Here is a 23,934-nt window from a genome sequence, read left to right on the forward strand (position 1 = left end):
ACAGCCTGGTATGTTATCTAGTGCCACAGAGTTACTGATAATGCAGACTGGTATGTTATCTAGTCCCACAGAATTACTCCGAATGCAGCCTGTTATGTTATCTAGTCCTATAGAATTAGTGAGAATGCAGCCTGGTATGTTATTTAGTCCAACGGAACTACTGAGAATGCAGCCTGGTGTGTTATGTAATCCAAAAGAATTACTCAGAATACAGCCTGCTGTGTTACCTACTCCCAAAGTATTACTGAGACTGCAGCCTGGTGTGTTATCTAGTCCCATAGAATTACTGAAAATGCAGCCTGCTATGTTATCTAGTCCCACAGAGTTACTGAGATTGCAGACTGCTGTGTTATCTAGTCCCACAGAATTACTGAGAGTGCAGCCTGGTATGTTATCTAGTCAAACATAATCACTGAGAGTGCAGCCTGGTATGGTATCAAGTCCGAAAGAATTACTGAGACTGCAGCCTGCTTTGTTATCTAGTCATACAGAATTACTGAGATTGCAGCCTGGTATGTTATCTAGTCCTATAGAAGTAGTGTGAATGCAGCCTGTGTGTTGTCTAGTCCCACAGAATTACTGAGAATGCAGGCTGGTATATTATCTAGTCCCACAGAATTACTGATACTGCAAATTGGTATGTTAGCTAGTCCCACACAGTTACGGAGAATGCAGCCTGGTATGTTATCTAGTCCGACAGAATTACTGAGAATGCAGCCTGGTATGTTAGCTAGTACCACACAATTACGGAGAATGCAGCCTGGTATGTTAGCTAGTGCCACAAAATGACAAAGAATGCAGCCTGGAGTGTTATATAGTCCCAGAGAATGACTGAGAATGCAGCCTGATGTGTTATCTGTTCCCACATAATTACTGAGAATGCAGCCTGGTGTGTTATCTAGTCCCACAGAATTACTGAGAATGCAGCCTGTTATGTTATCTAGTCCCACAGATTTACTGAGAATGCAGCCAGCTATGTTATCTATTCCCAAAGAATTACTGAGAATGCAGACTGCTGTGTTATCTAGTCCCACAGATTTACTGAGAATTCAGCCTGGTATGTTTTCTTGTCCCACGGAATTACTAAGAATGTAACCTCCTATGTTATCTAGTCCCACAGAATCATTGAGAGTGCAGCCTCATATTTTATCTAGTCACATAGAATTACTGAGAATGCAGCCTGCTATGTTATCTAGTCCAACAGAATTACTGAGAATGCAGACTGCTCTGTTATACAGTCTTACACAATTACTAACAATGCAGCCTGGTGTGTTATCTAGTCCCACAACATTACTGAGAATGCAGCTTGGTTTGTTATTTAGTCCGACAGAACTACCGAAAATGCAGCCTAGTGTGTTATCTAGTCCAAAAGAATTACTGAGAATGCAGTCTGGTATCTTATCTAATCCCTCTGAATTATGAGAATGCAGCCTGGTATGTTATCTGTTCCCACAGAATTACTGGGAATGCAGCCTGGTATGTTATCTAGTCCCACAGAATTACTGAGAATGCAGATTGGTATGTTATCTAGTCCCACAGAATTACTGAGAATGCAGCCTGGTGTGTTATCTAGTCCCACATAATTACTGAGAATGCAGCCTGCTATGTTATCTAGTCCCATAGAATTACTGAGAATGCAGCCTGGTATGTTATCTAATCCCTTTGAATTATGAGAATGCAGCCTGGTATGTTATCTAGTCCCACAGAATTACTGAGAATGCAGCCTGGTGTTATCTAGTCCCACAGAATTACTGAGAATGCAGCCTGGTATGTTATCTAGTCCCATAGAATTACTGAGAATGCAGCCTGGTATGTTATCTAGTCCCACAGAATTACTGAGAATGCATGGATTCTGACAATTGTTTAAAGGTGATTTTGAGGAAGCTAAAATTTTTGCACTAGATGGGGCAACAATGTTGGTAGGTGCGGTAAACTTACCTGTAAGTGTGTTTGCTAATATACTGGCTATCTTTTTGAAATCAAAATGTATGGTATTAATATAGATAACCTCAGTGTGTTGTTGGAGAATGACATTAATTTCCTGAGATAGCTGAAGAAAGATTGGAGCTTTCCTTTGGTATCTGTAGTGACTTCTTAAGTTCCTTGCTGGCTTTCTTCAGTGTGGTCTTGAGGTTGGAGGAAGGGGGGGGGTGTTCTTTCAACCTTGCATTACTTTCTTCCTGTTGTTATACAGTTTATTAATGCAGGAGTTCCACCACAGTGTTAATGGCAGCAAATAGGGAAATCAGAAGAAGCTGAAAATTGAAATAGAAGGAAAATAGTGGAACAGATTGACAGCTTCATGTATCATGAGGGGTGGTTGAGCAGGAGCCTGGATGATGAGCTCAAAGCTAGAATCAAAGGGTCTGCAGCCAACTGGCACAGAATGTCAAGGGTAGCACGTGACAGAAAAAAGTTAAAGATGCTGAAACATAAGGTGTACAAAACAGTGGTGCGATCATTACTGCCGTGTGGTACAGCAGTGCAATCATTACTGTTGTGTAGTACAGCAGTGCCATCTGTACTGCTGTGTGGTACAGCGGTGTGATCAGTACTGCTGTGTGGTACAGCGGTGCGATCAGTACTGCTGTGTGGTACAGCAGTGTGATCAGTACTGCTGTGCGGTACAGTGGTGTGATCAGTGCTGTGTGGTACAGTGGTGTGATCAGTACTGCTGTGTGGTACAGTGGTGTGATCAGTGCTGTGTGGTACAGCGGTGCCATCAGTACTGCTGTGTGGTACAGCAGTACAATCAGTACTGTTGTGTGGTACAGCGGTGCCATCAGTACTGCTGTGTGGTACAACAGTGCGATCTGTACTGCTGTGTGGTACAGTGGTGCCATCAGTACTGCTGTGTGGTACAACGGTGCGATCTGTACTGCTGTGTGGTACAGCAGTGCAATCATTACTGTAGTGTGGTACAGCGGTGCCATCAGTACTGCTGTGTGGTACAACAGTGCAATCTGTACTGCTGTGTGGTACAGCGGTGCCATCAGTACTGCTGTGTGGTACAATGGTGCGATCTGTACTGCTGTGTGGTACAACAGTGTGATCTGTACTGCTGTGTGGTACAGTGGTGCCATCAGTACTGCTGTGTGGTACAACAGTGCGATCTGTACTGCTGTGTGGTACAGCGGTGTGATCAGTACTGCTGTGTGGTACAGCGGTGCGATCAGTACTGCTGTGTGGTACAGCAGTGTGATCAGTACTGCTGTGCGGTACAGTGGTGTGATCAGTGCTGTGTGGTACAGTGGTGTGATCAGTACTGCTGTGTGGTACAGTGGTGTGATCAGTGCTGTGTGGTACAGCGGTGTGATCAGTACCGCTGTGTGGTACAGTGGTGTGATCAGTACTGCTGTGTGGTATAGTGGTGTGATCAGTACTGCTCTGTGGTACAGCAGTGTGATCAGTACTGCTCTGTGGAACAGCAGTGTGATCAGTACTGCTGTGTGGTACAGCAGTGTGATCAGTACTGCTGTGTGGTGCAGCGGTGCAATCAGTACTGCTCTGTGGTACAGCGGTGTGATCAGTGCTGTGTGGTACAGCGATGTCATCAGTACTGCTGTGTGGTACAGTGGTATGATTAGTAGTGCTGTGTGGTACAGTGGTGTGATCAGTACTGCTGTGTGATATAGAATGATGGGTAGTAAATGCAGAGCCACTGAGGAAGCTAGAGGTGATGGGCATGAAGTGCCTGAGAAGGGTGGTAGGATGCACACTGCGGAACACATGAAGATATAAGGACATTAGAGAAGAAGCTGAATTATTTACAGATGCAAAGAGGGTCAAAGGTAACCAATTACTGTGGTTTGAGCACATATGTAGGAAAGCCGAAAACAGTTTGATAAAGAAGATTTGGGAGAGAAAGGAAGAATGCCAAATCGTCTTGTATCCCTTCGCTTTCCATAAACTCTCAGTCGCTTCCAAAAGCTTCCTTCTGTCATACATTGAAAATACATGTTTTTTTGTTTTTTCTTCACCACATATATAACAGAACATTTCTTGTTACTGTTTATATAACTTAGCCCCTTTTGCTGATCAGTGCAACATCATATGTCCAAAGAAATCCTTCTATTCCCATAATCTCCTCAGTATCATATTTTTTACCTAATGCTTGTTTTATCTCTTCTTGCAGGTTTTCCCATGGATTCACATAAAATATTTTTTTGTGATTTTTCTTATACCATTGTCTTCTTTTCTCTAATGTATCTCCTAATGTCATTTTCCATAATAATTTCCTGTAACACTCCTTAGTTTCGCCCTTTTATTTTTATATATTCCTCCCAAACATCCCCCAAAATTCCTAATCCATTCTATACAGCAATTTACCCAACAAACTCTTCTTTTTTTCTTCTCTATCTTTCAAAACAACAAAAAAATGCAGTGTTTTTTAAAAAAATATGGGGCTTATTAACCCTAGCCTTTTTTATGTTGTTGTATATAACTCCCCTTTTAATTGGACAGTGTTGACCCTCTAGAATGCACTAAAATACATTTCAACTGTAATACGTGTTTTTTTTTCTGAAATGACAACCTAAATGATTTCCCTATTTGAATAATTTATCTTATTTCTTTTAATTTATCCCCCATTGTGATATTACTAATTCATCTGCATAATTTAAAATCAGTACCATATTGTCCCTTATACATAATACTAGTTTCACTTTCTGTATTACTGAATTCACCACAAACACTAATATCCAAGTGATAGGACACCTGTGTATTCTTTTAAACTTCTTGTAGAACATTAGTAGTTCTCTTCCCTATACCAAAATTCTCTAAGATTCTTCATATTTATCTATCCTGTATACTATCAGAAGCTTTATGTCATATATTACCACTCCTTAATGTCTATGTCTTACTTATTCTTCCTATTTCTTTGATAATGTCAAATATTTCTCCAACATCCCTACCTTTAGTACCATATGCTGCTTTCTGAAGCACACCACCTGCTAATCCCTTGAACCTTTTTTTTGTAAGTCTTTATTATAACTTTATAATCCATTCTGCATTATGTTAAGATGCTAATTTTACAAAAAAAGAAAATAATTTCAGGTTTTTATCCATAAAAATGTAAATGCTCCATCGGTATCTTTATCTTTCAGCTTTTCTTTTCACTATTGATTCATCGATCCAAAACACTTTTTTTTCATCACCAGCCCCCATAATCTGGAAAAAAAAAGCAAAACCTTACCTATCCCATCTTGGTACTATTTGCTCATTCCCAAATGTAACATTCCTCTCAAGCTTTTCCATTAATATATCCTTTTTTCCAATATCTGTCTTTGAGGTACAATGGCAGAGTGGAAAGCATTGTTGCCTCAAAACAAAAGGGTCTCCAGTTTGATTCTCAGCTGTGGTGCCTTGTGTGTGGAGTCTGCACGTCCTTCATGTGGGTTTCTTAAGGTGCTGCAGTTTCCTCCCTCATTCCAAAGACATGCAGTAGGTAGATCGGGTACTGTACATTATGTGTGTGTGTGTGTGTGCGTGGTGTCTTTGTGTGAACACTGGCTCTAGGTAATGGTACCTGTTGATGAGACACCCTGACCCCTTGTACAAAGATGAGAAAAAAGAAGTTGATGCTGATGTTGTTTTGACTCTTAATTTCTGCAGCTTTCATCTTACTTAGGAATTTTTCCATATGTAAAGCAATACATCACAAAATTACCTGACTTTTTTATTATATCTTCTCCTTCACATACTATTATCTCCTTCACATTATTTCTACTTGAACCCTTTTTCTCAAAGTGCATCACTTCCTTCTTTTCCCTTGTAGAAATATCTTTGCATATCCAACATGCCATTTTTTCATGCAATTAATCTCATTGGATGGTGCAGTCATGTAGTGGTTAGTGTTGTCACCTCACAGTAAAAGGTTGTCTGTATCAATTCTTGGCTGGAGTGCCTTCTGTGCGGAGTCTGCATGTCCTCCCTGCATTCATATGGGTTTCTTCCGGGTAGTCCAGTTTCCTCCCATGTTACAAAGACATGCATCTGGAGCATTTCTCCTCAGGCCTCCACTGAAATTTGGCTCGTTCCAAGTCGGACTTTCCCGGTAAATAAATGTTAAATAAATAAATATATTTACCTCTGCATTCAGAACATTATTTCCCCATGTAGTTCCCTCATTTGTTAGTCTGCATCTCTCTCAACTATGTGTCCCCATGACATTGAACTGCCTTCTGCTTTTTCTTCATTCACCATATCAGGGTGGACTTCTTCGATCCACCTTCACTTAGTACCATTACTGAGATCCGATCCACCTTCACTTAGTACCATTACTGAGATCCACTCCACCATCCCGTAGTACCATTTCTGAGATCCGCTCCACCTTCACTTAGTACCATTATTGAGATCTGATACACTTTCACTTAGTACTATTACTGAGATCCAATCCACCTTCACTTAGTACAATTACTAAGATCCAATCCACCTTCAGTTAGTACCATTACTGAGATCCGATCCACCTTCACTTAGTACCATTACTGAGATCCGCTACACCTTCACTTAGTACCATTACTGACATCTGATCCACCTTCACTTAGTATCATTATTGAGATCCACTCCACCTTTGCCTAGTACCATTACTGAGATCCAATACATCTTCACTTAGTACCATTACTGAGATCCGATCCACCTACACTTAGTACTATTACTGAGATCCAATACGCCATCGCTTACTATCATTACTGAGATCCAATACGCCATCGCTTACTATCATTACTGAGATCTGATCCACCTTCACTTAGTATCGTTACTGAGATCCACTCCACCTTTGCTTAGTACCATTACTGAATTCCAATCCACCTTCACTTAGTACCATTACTGAAATCCAATCCACCTTCACTTAGTGCCATTACTGAGATCTGATCCACCTTCACTTAGTACCATTACTGAGATCTGCTCCACCTTCACTTAGCACCATTACTGAGATCCAATCCACCTTCACTTAGTACCTTTATCGCTTAGTACCATTACTGAGATCTGCTCCACCTTCACTTAGTACCATTGCTGAGATCTGTTTCACCTTCAGTTGGTATCATTACTGAGATCTGTTCCACCTTTGCTTAGTACCACTACTTAGATGTCGTTATTCCCTGAATAGTTCAACATCTGATTTATATTATCCACCATTGTGTGACTATTCTCCATATGCAGACCTCATTCCTTCATCTATATGCTTCTCTCCCTGAATGTGATTGTGATGCTCCACTACTGGACCAGTAATCAAAGAGTCTCAATCCTCACCACTGGTACCATTGGCACCAGTGGGGAACGTACATTGGGAGATGGCAAGTACCAGAAAGGCTCATCCAGACTCTGCTACACTTTGCTGTGAAGGAAAGGTTAGTTTGCTGTTATTTTTTGTATTTCTGTATTGCCTTTCTATATTTTGAATACTGTAGTTTGTTTTCTTTACCTTGTGTTTTGCTTGCATACTGTTTTAACAGCATATTAAAACTTCAAAAGAGACCACAGCTCTCTCTGTTCTGAGTCAGGCAGAATTTTTCCCCTCCCTCCCACCCATTTAAGTTGTCTTGTTAAATACCACTGTCTTTCTAGTTGCCCGCCTCTTATGTTAATCTGACCATATATCTCATTTCTCTCTACTTTCACTGGCTTATGTGAGTAATCACAAAACCATCACTTTTGAAATCCCACCCCTTCAATTATTTAAATTTATTGGCCATCCTACAGTATTTCATAGTACCAAAATACAAAAGTAACCACCCTTTCAGTCCATCTTGCTGTTTTAAAAATAGTAACTCTCCACTAAACCTTAACTTTTTAAACAGGTAAAACTCAAGTTACCTACTTTCATATCTAACTTCTCTAGTGCACACTGCAGAGTGCATTCTTTTCAATCTTACCTTTAAGCATCCCTGTTACTAGCACTTTCTCTAATACCTAAAAGATCATCTCTACTTGACTCCAAGTAGACTTTTCTCTATCTGTTAAACCTAGCACTTGCTCCTACAGTACTTATTACCTTGATACGGCACTCTTATAGATAGCACCCCAAAAGGCAAACCCCCATTTCTCGGTCACCCACGTCCCCGGAATCTCTTTTAAAGTTTTTTGTCTAGTCCTTCTAGCATGTCGAGGATCAGTTGCTAGTGTCCTCTCCTGCTCAGCTGGTGAACCTGGGAATATTGAGGCAATGTTACAATTGCCTCATGTACACAGACAACCCTCTCCTCCTCCCACAAAACACAAATACATGCGAGAGATGCAACTATACGGCCAAACTGGAGGCTGAGCTCTCTCAACATAGGACTGGCAAGACCAGTCAGGAGGAGAAGGTTACCACACACACTATAGACCCAGTCTCACATAGTACCATCACAACCTCAAATCATACACATAAACACACAAAGACATACTCGGGCTCTGATCAAAATCTACCAAAACAGCAGAGGCCACCAAAGCAGACACCCAAACAACCACCACCTCAGAACACAACACCTGCAACACATAGACCTCACAGTCAGAGTGTCAAACAGTCACAGCCCTTAAGGCCAAACACAATGCCAGACACACTAGTCATTGGTGACTCCATAGTCAGACACACTGACGTCCCGCTCACCAGACTGAGTAAGGAGAAGGTCACAGTAAGCTGCCTGTCGGGCGCTAGAATCCGCCACATAACGCAAGCACTCAGGTCTCCCAACAGCAGGTACAAATATGACTCAGTCATTGTCCACGCTGGTGTAAACGACCTGAGACATACCTCCTTGGACTACATGAAAAGAGACATTGAGGAGCTCTCTGATTATGTAGCCCAGGCAGGTATGACCCTGACCTTGAGCAGTATCCTACCTTCACCAAGAATGATGCCACAATACAGAGATAAGATGATCAGCTTTAACAATTGGCTTAAACTCTGGTGTCATTCAAAAGGGATCCAATGTCTGTCTGCCTGGGATGACATGCTGGACAAGCCACGCTGCTTAAGGGACGGCTTGCACCTGTCACCCTGGGATTCGGATATTGGCAAAGGCTCTTGCCACCCCATAGTGCCTTTTTAGGCAAGGCTCAAATTCTAAACCTACCACCCTAGAACACAAAAAGGAAAAAACTAAGGGTAATGCTGCTCAATGCCAGAAGTCTAAATCTCAAAATGCACGCACTCAAGGCCCTTCTCAGTATGGAGAACATCGATGTCTGTGCAGTGACAGAAACCTGGTTCAAGGCTCCTGAGAGCACCCCAGCACTATCAGGTTTTACCTCTTATCATGCGTTCCGCCCCAAAATCCGGACAATACCAAGAAAGGAGGGGGTATCCATATTCATCAAAGACACCCACACCTCAAGACTGGTGGCAACGACGATGCATCGGAGACCATCCAGGTGCAATTAACCATAGGCAAGACTGCTCTGCAAATTGTAGCATGTTACAGGCCACCCTCACAAACTCAGGAACCTCACATGGCCTTCCTGAAAACACTAGAGGATAAATGTATCACCAAACACCATCATACTAGGTGACTTCAATTACCCTAATATAGACTGGGAACACTACTCAAGCCCAAACATCCTAGCCCAAAAGTTCCTGGAATTCATAAACTCAAATGCCATGGAACAACTAGTCACCATCCCCACAAGAGGAGAAAACATACTTGATCTCATCATCACGAACATGGGAGCACAATGTTCAACACCGAAGTATACCCTCACTGGTGAGATCAGATCACAAACTAATCTCGCTGGAGGTCCTCATCCCACCCCCACCTGAAATAAAAAAGACCACAGTAAAGAACTTCTCGAAAGCCGACTTCACACTTCTAAAGACTAGTGTGGTCTCCTTTAAGGCCCCTGAGCCGACGGAAAACAGTACTCAAGCCGCTGAATCACTTACAAATGCCTTCTACCAGCACCTGCAGGACTGCATGGATAAGGCAATCCCAAGCAAAACAAAGACTCTTTGTACCAAAGGCAAGCGTCCACTCTGGTGGACCCCAGCCATAAACAAACTCTACAACAAAAGGAGGAAGCTACTACAAGATAGAGCAAAATCCTTAAAAGGTAAGACACCCTTGATCACTATAAGTAAAAAACTAAGAGCTCTCATAAAATCATCCAAAGCAAATTTTGAGAGAAAAATAGCTAAAGACTCAAAAGACAATCATAAGGCCTTCTTTAGCTATGTTAGAAACCTGGGAGGAAACTCCCAGATATGCTCAGAACTAGTTCAAAATGATGTGAAGATTACTGATCCTTCAGACATTGCCAACATACTGGCTGACAGGTTCAGTGCAAACTTCTCCCCGCCCTTCCCCAAAAGGAGAGATATCTATACCAAGCGATTGCAGCCCGCCAAACATCTCCAACGCCCAAGTGAGAACTGCTCTCTCCTAAGCAAAAACACAGCATCCATGGGACCTGATGGTGTCCCCGGCTGTGTGCTCCACGAACTCAACGAGGAATTAAACCCACAGCTAGGACAGCTGTTTAATCATAGTCTTACCTCTGGATACGTACCCAGAGAGTGGCGCACTGCAACTGTGGTCCCACTTCACAAAGGCGGTGCCTCCACCGACCCTGGAAATTACCGCCCATTAGCTTGACAAGCCTTATCTGCAAAGCCATGGAGAGGATCATAATGGACCTCATAAATAAAGACATAGGGAATTTGCAGACTTTGGATCCATCCCAGTTTGGCTTTGTCAAAGGCAGATCATGCCTTCTAAACTTGGTTGACTTTTTCAAACAGTCACCAAAGCCATTGATGAGGGAAAGGCAGTCCATACAGCCTACCTCGATCTGGCGAAGGCCTTTGATACAATACCCCACTCGGGTATCATTGAAAAACTCATCAGCTTAAATGTTAACCCATACATCACAAGATGGGTTGCAAACTGGCTGAGTGACAGAACCCACAGGGTCAGAGTTGCTGGCGCCATGTCAGACTCAAAGCCTGTCACAAGTGGTGTACCACAGGGCTCAGTCCTGGGCCCACTCTTGTTTGGCATCTACTTTTCCAAGTACAAGCAAACACAGGAGGGTTATGGCTGACAAAGTTTGCAGATGACTGCAAACTGGGCCATAGTAGAAAACACATCTGACACAGATATCCTTCAGAAGGGTCTCACAGAAACGGATAACTGGTGCCAGAGCCATGGCCTAAAGTTAAATGCCAAAATGCATAGTCATACCCTTCGGGAAAAACAAGGTTACCCCTAGCTACCAAATAGGTGGCAATCCACTGAGTACAGAAGAAGTTATCAGGGACCTGGCGACCCAGGTTGATAGTAGTCTGTCATTCGACACCCATGTAGCTAAAGTAGTTAGGAAGACCTTCTACATTGCCCACCTTATCATGAAGGGATTCTCATCTAGATCAAGGGAGGTCATAGTCTCCCTATACTCATCACTCATCAGACCAATGATTGAGTACAATGCCCCATTCGGAATGTATCTGACCCGACACTTGCAGCAGCTGGAGAGGCCACAAAAGTTCCTCACCAAAAGGATAAAGGGTCTCAAACATCTGTCCTATGCTGCCCGACTGAAAGAACTCCAGCTCTATTCAGTCGCTACCGCTTGCTCAGAGGTGACCTTTGCCTAACATACAAGGCCATGTCAAACCCAGATTTGATGAATATGCTTCACCTCAAAAATCTAGATCCGTCAGAGCCACAAGGGCGGAGACTTAAACCTCGACACGGCTATTAATAGGAAGTGCTGGAGGGATAGATTCATCACCCAAAGACTCCCTATGCTGTGGAATAAAATCCCGGTATATGTGAGGCAGAGCACCTCGCTGGCCTTGTTCAAGAGAAATCTTGACCAATGGATGGGAGATCGCAGATATACCCCAGGGATTACCTCAGTGTCACTGCTCAACAGAGGCACAGCAAAATAATGGGTATAGTTCCCCATACTAAAGGGGTGGCGTAAGCCACAAAACTATGGGCTAGGCTTGTAAATGCCCTCGGGCAGATAGCCTAGTATGAACCTATGAACCTATGAACACACAGTATTTCCAGATGCAGCTCTATGCATCAAGTGCAATTTCCCTTAAGAGCACACAGAGATGGCAGTCAGTCCAGGGCTGGTTTCTCCCTCTGTCTTCAGATCCCCAATAAGACTCCCTACTGGTACAGCTATAGAGTTGAGATCTCAGCTGACTGGCCAAGCCAAGATCCCCAGCACTCTCTTTGTCCAACCAGTGCTTCGTGTCCCTGTCCAAGTAGCTGACACACCCACACTCTTTGAGGTTTGATTTATATACACACGCGCACACACACACACACACACACACACACACACACACACACACACACCTGGAAAAGGCTTGCACAGGTTTACTAGCTATGCCGCCTTCTTGCCAGACTATAACGTAGTTTCCACTGCCAGCAGCCATTCCTTATCAGCTACTTTAAGGCTCCTAACAAAGGGCATCCAATCTTACTGTGTAATATTACTGTTAATACAAATTGTAGTAGGAGTGGCCCACACAGTGTCACCAAATAAATATGCAAGTTCTCTCAGTACTTAAATATCTATCTCTAGACAGATCATCCACAATAATAGGTTTAAATATATTTAATAATAAAAGAACAAGAAAATACTTAATACTTAGTATATAGTCACAGTAACATCAGAGTTCAAAATCACAGGAAATATTTAAAACAACATTGCAGGACAGTCTCAAATAAACAAAGAAAAACATCTAAAATAAGCTTTGCTATATTCCTGTCTATATCTAAGGTAATTACTATACCCTAATAACTTACTTTCTATAGAGTAAGGCAGTTGTGTGGTGAATGGGTCTGTGTTGTTTCCAGGTCCAAGACAGAATACAGACTGCTGTATCTCACTAAGAGACCACTTAAATTAATATTTTAAATATTATTGCTGGGATAGCTTGTAGAATGACATAATTTCTTGTCATCTGACTCCGTCCCAGGTTGAAAAAAACAATTGATGCAGCTGGTAGCATTTAGCGTCTACCTGTGCAAATATATAGACAAAGGCTTTTGCTCAGATCTGTGCAGCTGCTGGAAGTCATAACACAATAAAACACTTCCACATATCAAACCTAGTAATCATTTCTCCTTCAAGACAACATAGATAGCTCCATAGTATAGACATCCTGGCTCTCGCTGTCATCAAGTAATTTAATTTCAACTGTTTTTCTGAAGTTTTGCTGGAATTAAGTTAACCTCCATGTTTTCCAGTTTCCACTATAAGACTATATATATTTAAACAGTTACAATAGTGTATGTACATTTCTGTTCTTTTTCCAGTAGGGCATGCTGTGGTTACATCTTTAATCTCAGTACTTTATAAAATATCTTTTCAGCACACACTTCTGTACCAGCAGTTTAATATACACCTGACATACAGTTCTAATACATTTGTAACACAAGTATCTTATATGAATCATGTTGATAGTCACAAATGACATATCATTATTTACAAAATTCCAGATAGCTGGGCTGGCAGTATCTCTTTTTATTACACTTCTATATAAATCATGTTGATATTCACAAATGACATATAACTATTTACAAAATTCCAGTTAGCTGGGCTGGCAGTATCTTCTTTTATTACACTTTTATATATCATGTTAATATTCACAAATGACATATAATTATTTACAAAATTCCAGCTAGCTGTATTGGCAGTGCCTCTTTTGCCATAGTGACCTCCTGGTACAATCTTGCAAAAAAGAGGGGAATTTTCTCAGTACCCTGATTAAATTTCTCCTATTCAGTATGAATACCACCTTGTATCTTCCCTGAAAATAAGCTACAGATCATGTGGGAGTAACCTACTTAGCAAAACGTCATTTAAGTAAATAGTGGAGTTTCATACAAAAATGTCCTCAGTAGTTGCTATATGGCAATGAAAAGATATCTCATTACTTCTGAATGTACTCAAAGTAAATGGGAGGTATGATTTATGTGTCAGGTGTTTGAGTGTTCTTATTTCTCAAACAGACCAATACTACATTTTTTTTTTGCTTTCAGCGTGAGGCATGATCTTGCCAGCAGGTGCTAATCTGGGTTAGGCCTTCTTTTAGAATATAAGCTTGGACAACTAGAGACACTTATGTAGGCTTTTGTGTCAGAGAATTATATGCCAAAAGATGAGTGTGCCCAAATATGAACTCTTTGGAAATCCACTGGTATCAAGCCTTTTAGAGAAGAGAGTGCCACCAACGCTGATTGTGTGGGCTTTGTCCCTTAGCCGCTTCTCTCCACTGGGTTACATAGGTGTTAAAGTTTTGGCTGGTGAGTTTATCATTAATACTAGAGTTGTGGGTGTTATCAAATACTTTGGTTAGATCCAGTTAGGCTGTATGGAGATTGATCATTGTTTAGTGTGTGTGCATGTGTGTGTGTGTGTGTGTGTGTGTGTGTGTGTGTGTGTGTGTGTGTGTATGAGTCAAGGCCCACTTGTTCACTATCATAAAAATCACATGGTCTGCAATGCTCGGGCCAAGCTGTTATGTTAAATTCAACTTTCTCAAACCCTGCAGTGATCAATTTCCTGTTTACTTGTTTGTTAGCATTTTCACTCCTTTGTGTTGTTTCTGCTTAATTACTTCCACAGCTAGTAAAGCTATTAGGAGAGTATGCCAAGTGGCTGCATTTTGGAACTATATGTACTCTTTTGCATATAGTATATGAGGGTTTACTACCAAATGTTTGAAAGTTAGTGTACCGTTGTTCAGATGGTCGAGGGTACAGGTGCAAAGTTTGAAAATCCTGAGTTGAAATTACATCGCCTCTGGAACATCAAGAGACAGCTTACATTATGGTATTGAGCATTGCTGTTTACAATTGGATCTCACTACAGTAGGGATTGGGAAAATTACCATTTCCTCGCTGTAGTGCAAGCTTGCAATTGGAATATATAATTTGCGGGGGATGTGGGGGGTGCAGGCGAGCTTGCCCCCCTGCAAAATATTTGTAGAACATGTCTGGATGTCAAGGTAAATTGTGTAATGTTGATAATGTCAACTTTGACAGTATTGGCATTACCTCTTTCGTTGGTATGAGGAAACGCTGGTGTAAATATGCTTTCAATCGGTTCTAGCAAGTCATTACTCGAAGACGAGATTTCCAGAATTTTGATAGTAAACTGTATATGAGCATATATAGTCACAAAGTGGTGTTAAAATGTAGAAAACATCAAGACATGATAAAATAAACTTTTTTTTCAGTCTTTGGTGTGGTTCTCCTTTAAACTGAGCATATATCTGTATTTTGCATGAGTGATTCTATAATATTCATGTGATACAGTTCATCTTGAACAAAGACAGGCCAGATGCGAGTGGTAAGGCTGTGGCACAAAGGGCCTTTTATATAAGGGTCGCCATTTAGAAGTACTTATATACCGAGATGTCAGTTACAAGGGGTATGCTGTAAATGTCAAAAAATTATGGAGTTTAATACAGGTGACTCCACTTCTGCAAGTGCTTTGTCTTTAAACAATACTCCTTTAGAAACTGATTTCATGAGACTCACATCAGTCATTTGGTAAATGACAAGGCATTGCAGAAGACTGGTGGAGTTCTGTAAGAGCAGGAGAAATATGCAGCTCTAAGATTCTTGAGCAATTCTAAAATTGTGCCTGGAGAGGAGAATGCTTTCAGAAAAAGGCAAAGGTGGTGGGAACAGCAGGTACTAAAACTGCCTATAGGTACTTTATAACTCTCATATATTCCATTACATTATGGCAAAAGAAGAGAGTTTGTCTACCTGTTCTGTCATTCACTACATCTAACAGGCAGTTTCTGTCTCATTCCACCTTGTTACCAAACCCCTTTCAGTGCTTTTATGTACTTTTGAAGAACACAATTTACCACCCAGTCAGACAGTCTGATACAAGAATTCACAACTTTCTCAATGAAAAAAAAAACATACTTTTGCCAATCCCAGGTTTAAAAGAGTACTCTATAACCGAAAATGATCCTAGTGTCTAATGAAATTAAAAATTTCTTAATGGCATTCATACACATTTCCCTACATTCCCCTTATAGTCATCATGGCATTCCCCTGATACTCTCCAGTTGTTTTATTTTTCTCTTGTATAATCTCCAGAAGTACATAAAGAATTGTAGCTGTTACGTCAACAACATGAGAAATAATAGGGGTATAATCTGTAACCCCGAAATCTGTGCTCTCTAAGTGCAGCATATTTTTTTTGTCCCGCTGAGCTTTCTTTAGGTTTTCTACTGAGAAGAAAACTATTTTATACTCTACCAGAGCAATCCTGTCATGTTCTTTTTTGAACGTAAGTAAAAGTAATGTTAGAGCCAGCATTACTGAGTAACCAATTCCAGCAAGTTAACAGCTTCGCAGCTAATGAATGGTACTCACAGAATTCAAAAGTAACAATCTGGTTAACTTCAAACAAGTGACTAAAAATGATCAAATGTTAAAACAAGCGAATAACACTGGTTGAGTGGTAGTATTGGACACACAGCATTTTTTAAGACTATGCATTTATTAGTTGAGGTTTATTAGTTTCAAGTGTATGCTTAATCTGGTTTAAATCCATGCAAACTGTAGGTAATTAAACATTTGCGTGAGTGGTAGGGTTTCTTCTGAACAGGTTTATAAGTTTGTTCTTGGGAATTGTGGTTAATGGTGCATGGATGGAGTTTGAATCCTACCACTGCCATCAGATATGCCAGGAACAGTGGTAAAGATGAGTTTTGAATCCCCATCAGTACCAACAAAATATGTGGTGATCACATGGCTAGATGGGGTTTAAATCCTACTAGTGTCAACAAAATATGTGGTGTTCAGGTGGATAGATGGGGTTTGAATCCTACCAATGCCACCTAAAATGTCATGGATTGAGGTACCCCTGCCAAAAATGTGAAGGAAAATGTCCTAGTTTCAAGACTGAAAGGAAACATCAGAGGGATCGTCTGTCAAGTCACACCACTGGTACCCAGAAACTTAAAAGAAGGAAAGAGTATAGATGTCTAACTAGATGATCAATTTACACAGTACAAGGTGGCATCAAAGGCATAAAGGGAATATCAACATCAGTCCTCAGATTAGACTGCACACAGACCACTTTCAAAGCTGAGTCATCAGTCCAGGACTCCCAAGTAATTTCTCACCAGTCTGTGAGACACAGTATCTTCCAGTGTCCCTTACCCATGGTTATTGCCTTTTACACAATATGTTATTTTCACACATGCACATAATTCCCAAGGAAGGCTGGAAAATTCTCCAGTTCCCCCACATCTTTCTTCTAGGTATAGTAGTACTGCCCCCACCCTGGAATGCCAAGGGGCCTGCAGTTAGTTTCTGCTCATAATTTAGCTAAATATGAAGTAATACACATTAATATTTTTCACTGTTAGTAGGTCCAAATGATCTAGCTAAGCAGAGATAGGAGCCACCGTATGATAATCTAGAGTCATAAAAATAACCTTCCTCTCAAATAATAAACAGCAATAATAATATGTGGCCTCATAAAAGCTGCTGCTGGTTGTGGGATAATGAGTAGAGAAAAACATTCATTCTCTGATCATGTGTTTTAACCCAAACATGATTGTGTTATGACTCTCTTAGGATAAAGGCTAAACAAAAAGCCTGTAATCAGTAAACGAGCAAGGTAAGAGATAGAAACTGGCAAGACAGGTGAGATCTTAGTGCTCTTAACCTTGCCCCGTAAAGAAGAGATGGTACCAGAAAAATGAGGCTAGGAATAGCTTAGCAAAATGTTTAAGGAAATATTTGTGTCTGTAGAGCATGCCCAGTTTTGATGTGTTTTTTTGATATTGCTGTGAATGTGGAGGCCAAATGTTAGTTTTTCATCTATGATGACACCAAGAAGTTTTGTGTTAGGACAATCTCAATGAGCATGTTATCTCTAGCATGAATAGTGAAATGATCCTAGTTCAGGGGGTTGTTCTTTTTAGGTGAAAATATCAGGAGTTTTGTTTTTTGGTGTTTAGGGCAAGGTGGTTGTTGGCCATCCATGTTTCTGTATAGGGGAGGTAACTTTGGATGAGTGTTTGTAGTTCTGGTGTAGATTTGGCTGTGCAGGTGATGTCAGAGTCATCAGCATATTGGTTGAGTGTACCATGGCTAAGAGTAGTGTGGAAGTTGTTGATGAAAATGCTGAGCAGAAGGGGTCCTAGTATGGATCCTTGGGGAACACCTGTGGTAGTTTTAAGGAAGGGAGAGAAACAGTTTTGCTATTTAGCTGATTGTTTTCTATCAGTAAGGTAGTTGGAGAAACAATTTAAGGTAGGGTGAGAGATGTCTAAGTTGGAGAGCTTGGTGAGAAGATGAGTGTGAGAGACAATATCAAATGCCTTAGAGAGATCAAGGTCTGGTTTACTGTGTCCAGGAAGGAGATAAGAGCTATGGTAGTACTATGACCCGGTCTGAAACTGTGCTGAGTGGGAGAAAGATTGTTATGGAGCAGAAAATTAAGAAGTTGATTGTGAATACATTTTTCTGGGATCTTAGAGATAGGTGAGATGATAGCAATGGGGCAAAAATTAGAGATATCAGTATTGTCTCTACTTTTATTGAATGGGAGATTATATGCCTTTTTCCAAATAGTATGTATGTGGGATTCCTGAATGGACCTATTAAGAAGTATGCTGATGGGATAGGCTATGGAATTAGCTGCTAGTTGTAGGAATTCTGGTGGTAGGTTGTCAGGGGCATTGCCTCAGGATTTAAGTTTAAAAAGTATTTTTTTATGGTGGAGGTGGGTAAAGGTGAGAGAGAAAAACTGGGTAAAGGTGAGGTAGAGGTAATTTGTGTGGATGGATTTGTGAGAGAAGTGGTTTTGGGAAGTTGGTGGTGAGGTTAGCTATAGTGTTTATGAAGCAGGAGTTAAAGAAAGATGTTAGGTCAAAAGGAGTTTTATCTGTGTCTGGGCGGGAATTATTATTTGACCCTGGATCTAGTAAGGAATTGATGGTATCCCAGAATTTTGGGGGTGTTTTGTTTATGGATGTTTTGTAGAGTAGGATAGTGGTCGTTTTTATTTTTCATAAATAAATGTTTTACTTGATTGAGGAGTTGCTTATATTATGTTCAGTCAGAGTTTTTTTTTTTCCCATAGTTTCCAGTCTTTATCCCTGGCATTCATCAGTTGTTTGGTGGGTCTAGTGAGCCAACTGTCATATCTAAGTTACACTCTTTTGCTGGAGTGGAGTTAAATAGTTAAGGATCCTTAGGAAAGAAGAGTTGAAGAACTAAACAGTATCATCTAAGGCCAGGAATTTTAGTGGATCCCAGTTAATGCTGTGTAAGGTTTGGTTTAGGGTGGTTGGGCAGAAGTGGGATAGGTCTCTACTGTCCATGTACTGGTGATTACTTAGAGTTGGGGTATTTTTACATACTATAAAGGTAGGTAAGTGATCACTAAAACTATTAGGGAGTGTACCCGTGGAGGAGATTTTATTTGGGTCTGAGACCATAATCCAATCCAGGATAGAGCCACTGTTGTTGTTTTTGTTGGGTCTGGTTATATTGTTAATTAGCTATCTATAGGTATATACGTTAATATTGGAGGGATGGTGCTGGTGTGAGATATCTAGCCAGTTGATATTTACATCTCCTAAAATAATAGTTTCATTTCTTATGTTTGATGTCCAGGCTAAGATTTCCTCTAGTAAGGGTATATTATTGCCAGGAGGGATATACAGCACAACAGTACAGAGGTTCATGCAGTTATTCATCTTTAAGTAGGATATTAAAAGTTCTGCTGTGGAGAAAGTGGGAATGGGTTTAGTATATGAGACTATATTAAGCGTGTTGGGGTATATTATTGTGATTCCACCTCCTTTTTTATGTGGTCTGTCAGATCTTAAGCAGTTATAGCCTGCGGGTAAAAATTCAGAGTTTTTAATGTAGGGTTTTAGCCATGTCTCAGTAACAGCAATAATCAGTGATCTATAGGAGTTAGGGAGGTTGAGAAGGGAGGAGCTGGGTCCAGAGTTGAGATGTATGTCTTCGCACAAGGTTAAATTAAGATGAGTGTGTGGGAGTTAATGGAGTCCTGCTTCCTTTTACAGATAGGTTGGGTTTTTAGAGCAATGTTTGTACTGTTTTCTCTAGTAAGGGAAGACCTTTTACTTTGATCTGCAGGAATGTCTGTTATATATAGATTGGATGAAACATCAGCAAAGGAGCTAAGAGCTGGTGTTTGTGCTGCAGTTGTGGATGTACGTTTGTAGTAATTGTTAATATTTTGTAGTGATGTTAATTGTCACAGGAGAAGGAAGCCTAGAGAGAGGCTAAGGAGTAGATTTTTGGAGGTAGCATTATAAAGGGCTTTGTGCTGGGAGTTAAAGATGTTAAATGAGGGGATATAGGTAGAGTGTGGGTGCTAAAAAGGTTTCTAGAGTGAGATTGGGGTTATGTGGTGGATAAAAGAAGACTAGTAGTTAGTGGAGAGCCAGTCATGATGTGGAGTAAGGTTAACATTGGTGGTAGCATGATGATGACAGTGACAGGAGGGGTGGAGATGATAAAATAAGGCTAAATTGGACAAGATGTGTTAATGTGTATGATCGGATAGGGACTAACAGTGGGTGGAGGTTCGGTTAGGATAAATGTAACTGTATGGGGTGAGTGAGAATGGGGGTAGGGCAGAGGAGTGGAGTGAGCCTGAGCAAAGTGAAGGCAAACAGAGCAGGCTGGCCCAGACCCTATATCTATATCTGGCATCCAAAAAACAAGAGAAAAACAATCAACTAGGTAAGAATATTGTAAACAGTAGATGCTAGTAGAGGAATGATTTTAGGTAAACATGTACTGAAGGTAGGAGTTTAGATGAAGACAGAACTCAGACAGAACTGGGTGAAGGAGAGAGACAATATCCAAAAAGAAAAATAAGTTGTTAAAGTGAAATAGATCAGTATTTAGACACTCGTGGAAAAAGTTCCTACTGAGTTGTATCAGAGGTATCTGGATAGAGAAAAATAAAGGGGGGGGGAATAGAAGGAAAAAGGAATAGGAAGGAGTGAGGTGATGTACGAGGGAGCTGCTTGTGCAGGGACAAAGGGAAGAAGTAAGTTACACAAATACTAATTCAGTTTGTCACATACATTAACTGTAAGTAAAGCTAGTAGATCCTTGGTAGGAGGTTTGAGCTGCCACTGGGATAGTTGACAAACCTTTCCTTAGGTTGCTGCGTGACTATGAACTCATCAGCATGAACCACTGGGACGGGTATGCCAGAGAGGGGTTTACTTCATTAACTGTAAGCAAAGCCAGTAGATCCTTGGTAGGAGGTTTGAGCTGCCACTGGGATAGTTATGCAGTGAGAGAGAGAGAGAGAGAGAGAGAGAGAGTGAGTGAGCGAGAGTGTGTGTGGGTGGGTGTGGATATGTGTGTGTAAAATATCACTGATTTTTATCTGTGCACACACAGTAGTGCTAGGCACATGCACAACTCTTCTGGGTAACAGTAAAACATACAGTTAACAAGTAATTATATTTCAAAAATAAGGCATAAAATACATCACAGAACATTCAGACCTTTAGATCTTCAAGAGGTCTGATGGCCCCATAAACCCCAGACTGTATAAATACATTTTGACGCAAACTTAGTGATGGTCTCCATCCTTAACTGACACACGCATTCTAAAACCAGCATTGGTCTGTGGCTTCTACAGAAGGTTGCTGTAGATTGTATGTGGGCTGTGGATGGTGAGATCATCATCAATGTTCCTCACAATCAAGCCTTAGAGATGTGCATGGGAGGTCATCATAGATTTTGCTAGGTCTGGGGACAGTGTATTTCTTGTTTATTTTACTTTTCTCACATACCTCTGAGATGACAAAGAAGGTTATCATAGTGTGTGTAGGGGTAGTGTACTGTCTAAAATCAACAAGTTGGAATACATTACTCTGATCATTATTTTTTTTTTCACTTTCCTCACAATTACACATCAGGCAAGTATGCAGGTGGCTGCCTTCAGGGACAAGTGTGAGGAGTGTGGAGACATGCTATGTATATGTATGACAGCAGTCATATGTGGCCTTTTGAATTTCTCCTTTTATCCATATCTTAATACCAGGGAATGCACAGTGACTGGAGTCTTTTTTAGCGGGAGGCAGGCAGTATTATTAAACAAAATTTGTATCCTCTCAAATGTTTGTCTTTTTAGTTTATTATGAGTTACTATTTTGTCAGCTGTAAACGTTAAGCCTCGAGAACTATTTTTTTGTATTCCCAAGGAGGATTGCATAATGGTTAAGGTGTTTACCTTGCAGACACAAGGTAGAGGGTTTGATTCTCACCTTTGAGGGAAATTGGCTAGGCTTAAAATGTCCCACACAGGCAGTTAGCCTAGTGCTTACCTCTGAAAAAAAAATAAGATTGAAATACCTTTCTTGTCTTACTCATGATTTTTATTCAGGCCGCCTCAGGATCAAAAGATTGTGAAAATGCTCTAAAATGTACCTCAGAGCTCCTAAACCCTATGGCTTAGTTAACTTGTTTCCAACACAATTATTAATGTGCTTTCTTAGGCAGGTAAGGTGTGTTGAAAAGAGGGAAGGGCAAGTAAGCTCAACAGTAACACCGAATTTCTTTTCTTAATCACAGTTTTTGTTCAAGCTGTCATTGGATGAAGAAAGTTGTATAAAAAATTATATGTACTTCAGACTATAGGAAAGGCTGTGGCTTCTTAAGAAAGCTGAAGAATAATACAAACTGAGAAAAACTAGAAAAAAGTAGCAAGCATGGTGTGGGGGCACGGGATGATGGGGAAGAGGTGGTAGCACTGGAGGATGTGTGCGGGGGGGGGTAAGATAGTAAGCATTTGGATGGCACCATGGATCCCTTTGCCTTGAGGACCATCTAACCTTAGGCCAGCCCCAAACACAGGGTTGTAATGGATCATCACTGCAACTAAATGCCAGACACTGTCACTGTTCCTCTGCGAAATGGGCCAACATAGTGTGATACACAGGACTGTCAAATTGTAGCAGTATTGTAGCTACAATTCTGTATGTGCGTACTATTCCTAAAACTCTGCTGCATAAACTAAAAGGTTGCTTAGAAGGGATAGCAGTGAAGGATTCTTAGACTGAAAGTGTCTGGAGGCCCCCATAATACTAATACTGGCTGTAGCTGGCATGCATATGTTGGCATTGCTGTTGATTCAGAACACCTGTCAATGTGCTATGAACGTGCATCAGGAAACTGTGCATACATTAACAAAAGAGTAGCAAACAGTCATTTATTGGCTATTTAGCACTAGTACTCTGGAAAGCCAGTTAGGTGTCATTTTTTGATCATTCTGTGATTCAGTATTACTTTAGAGTGTATGTCTCTCCCTTGTTAACTGCATTGCACAGGAATTACCTGTTTCACATGTTATCTGATTTCAAGCTGGTTCTGGTACAATATGCAATGATTTCCTAGATCCCAAACAAAGATTATATTGCAATATTGGATTTGATCCAAATCACTGAGCCTTGCATTTCTGGGTAATAGTTTGTCTTTCTGCTCAGACAGAAAAGCACAGCACAGCAATATCAAGTGCAGCAAAGAAACACAAAGACAGCTTTGAGGATGTGTGTACCACATACACCTGTGTACCACATACACCGGTGTACCACATACACCTGTGTACCACATACACCTGTGTACCACATACACCGGTGTACCACATACACCTGTGTACCACATACACCGGTGTACCACATACACCTGTGTACCACATACACCTGTGTACCACATGCACCTGTGTACCACATACACCTGTGCACCACATGCACCTGTGTACCACATACACCTGTGTACCACATGCACCTGTGTACCACATACACCTGTGTACCACATACACCGGTGTACCACATACACCTGTGTACCACATACACCTTTGTGTGTGTGTGTCTAATCAACATCATGAAAGATACTGTTCCTCCTGTTTATATGTGTGTACCACATGCACCGGTGTGTGTGTGTCTAATCGACA

The sequence above is a fragment of the Protopterus annectens genome, chromosome 10.part0 (genome assembly GCF_019279795.1).
Source record: "Protopterus annectens isolate FY-2018-M chromosome 10.part0, PAN1.0, whole genome shotgun sequence".
In the NCBI taxonomy this organism is placed as follows: domain Eukaryota; kingdom Metazoa; phylum Chordata; order Ceratodontiformes; family Protopteridae; genus Protopterus; species Protopterus annectens.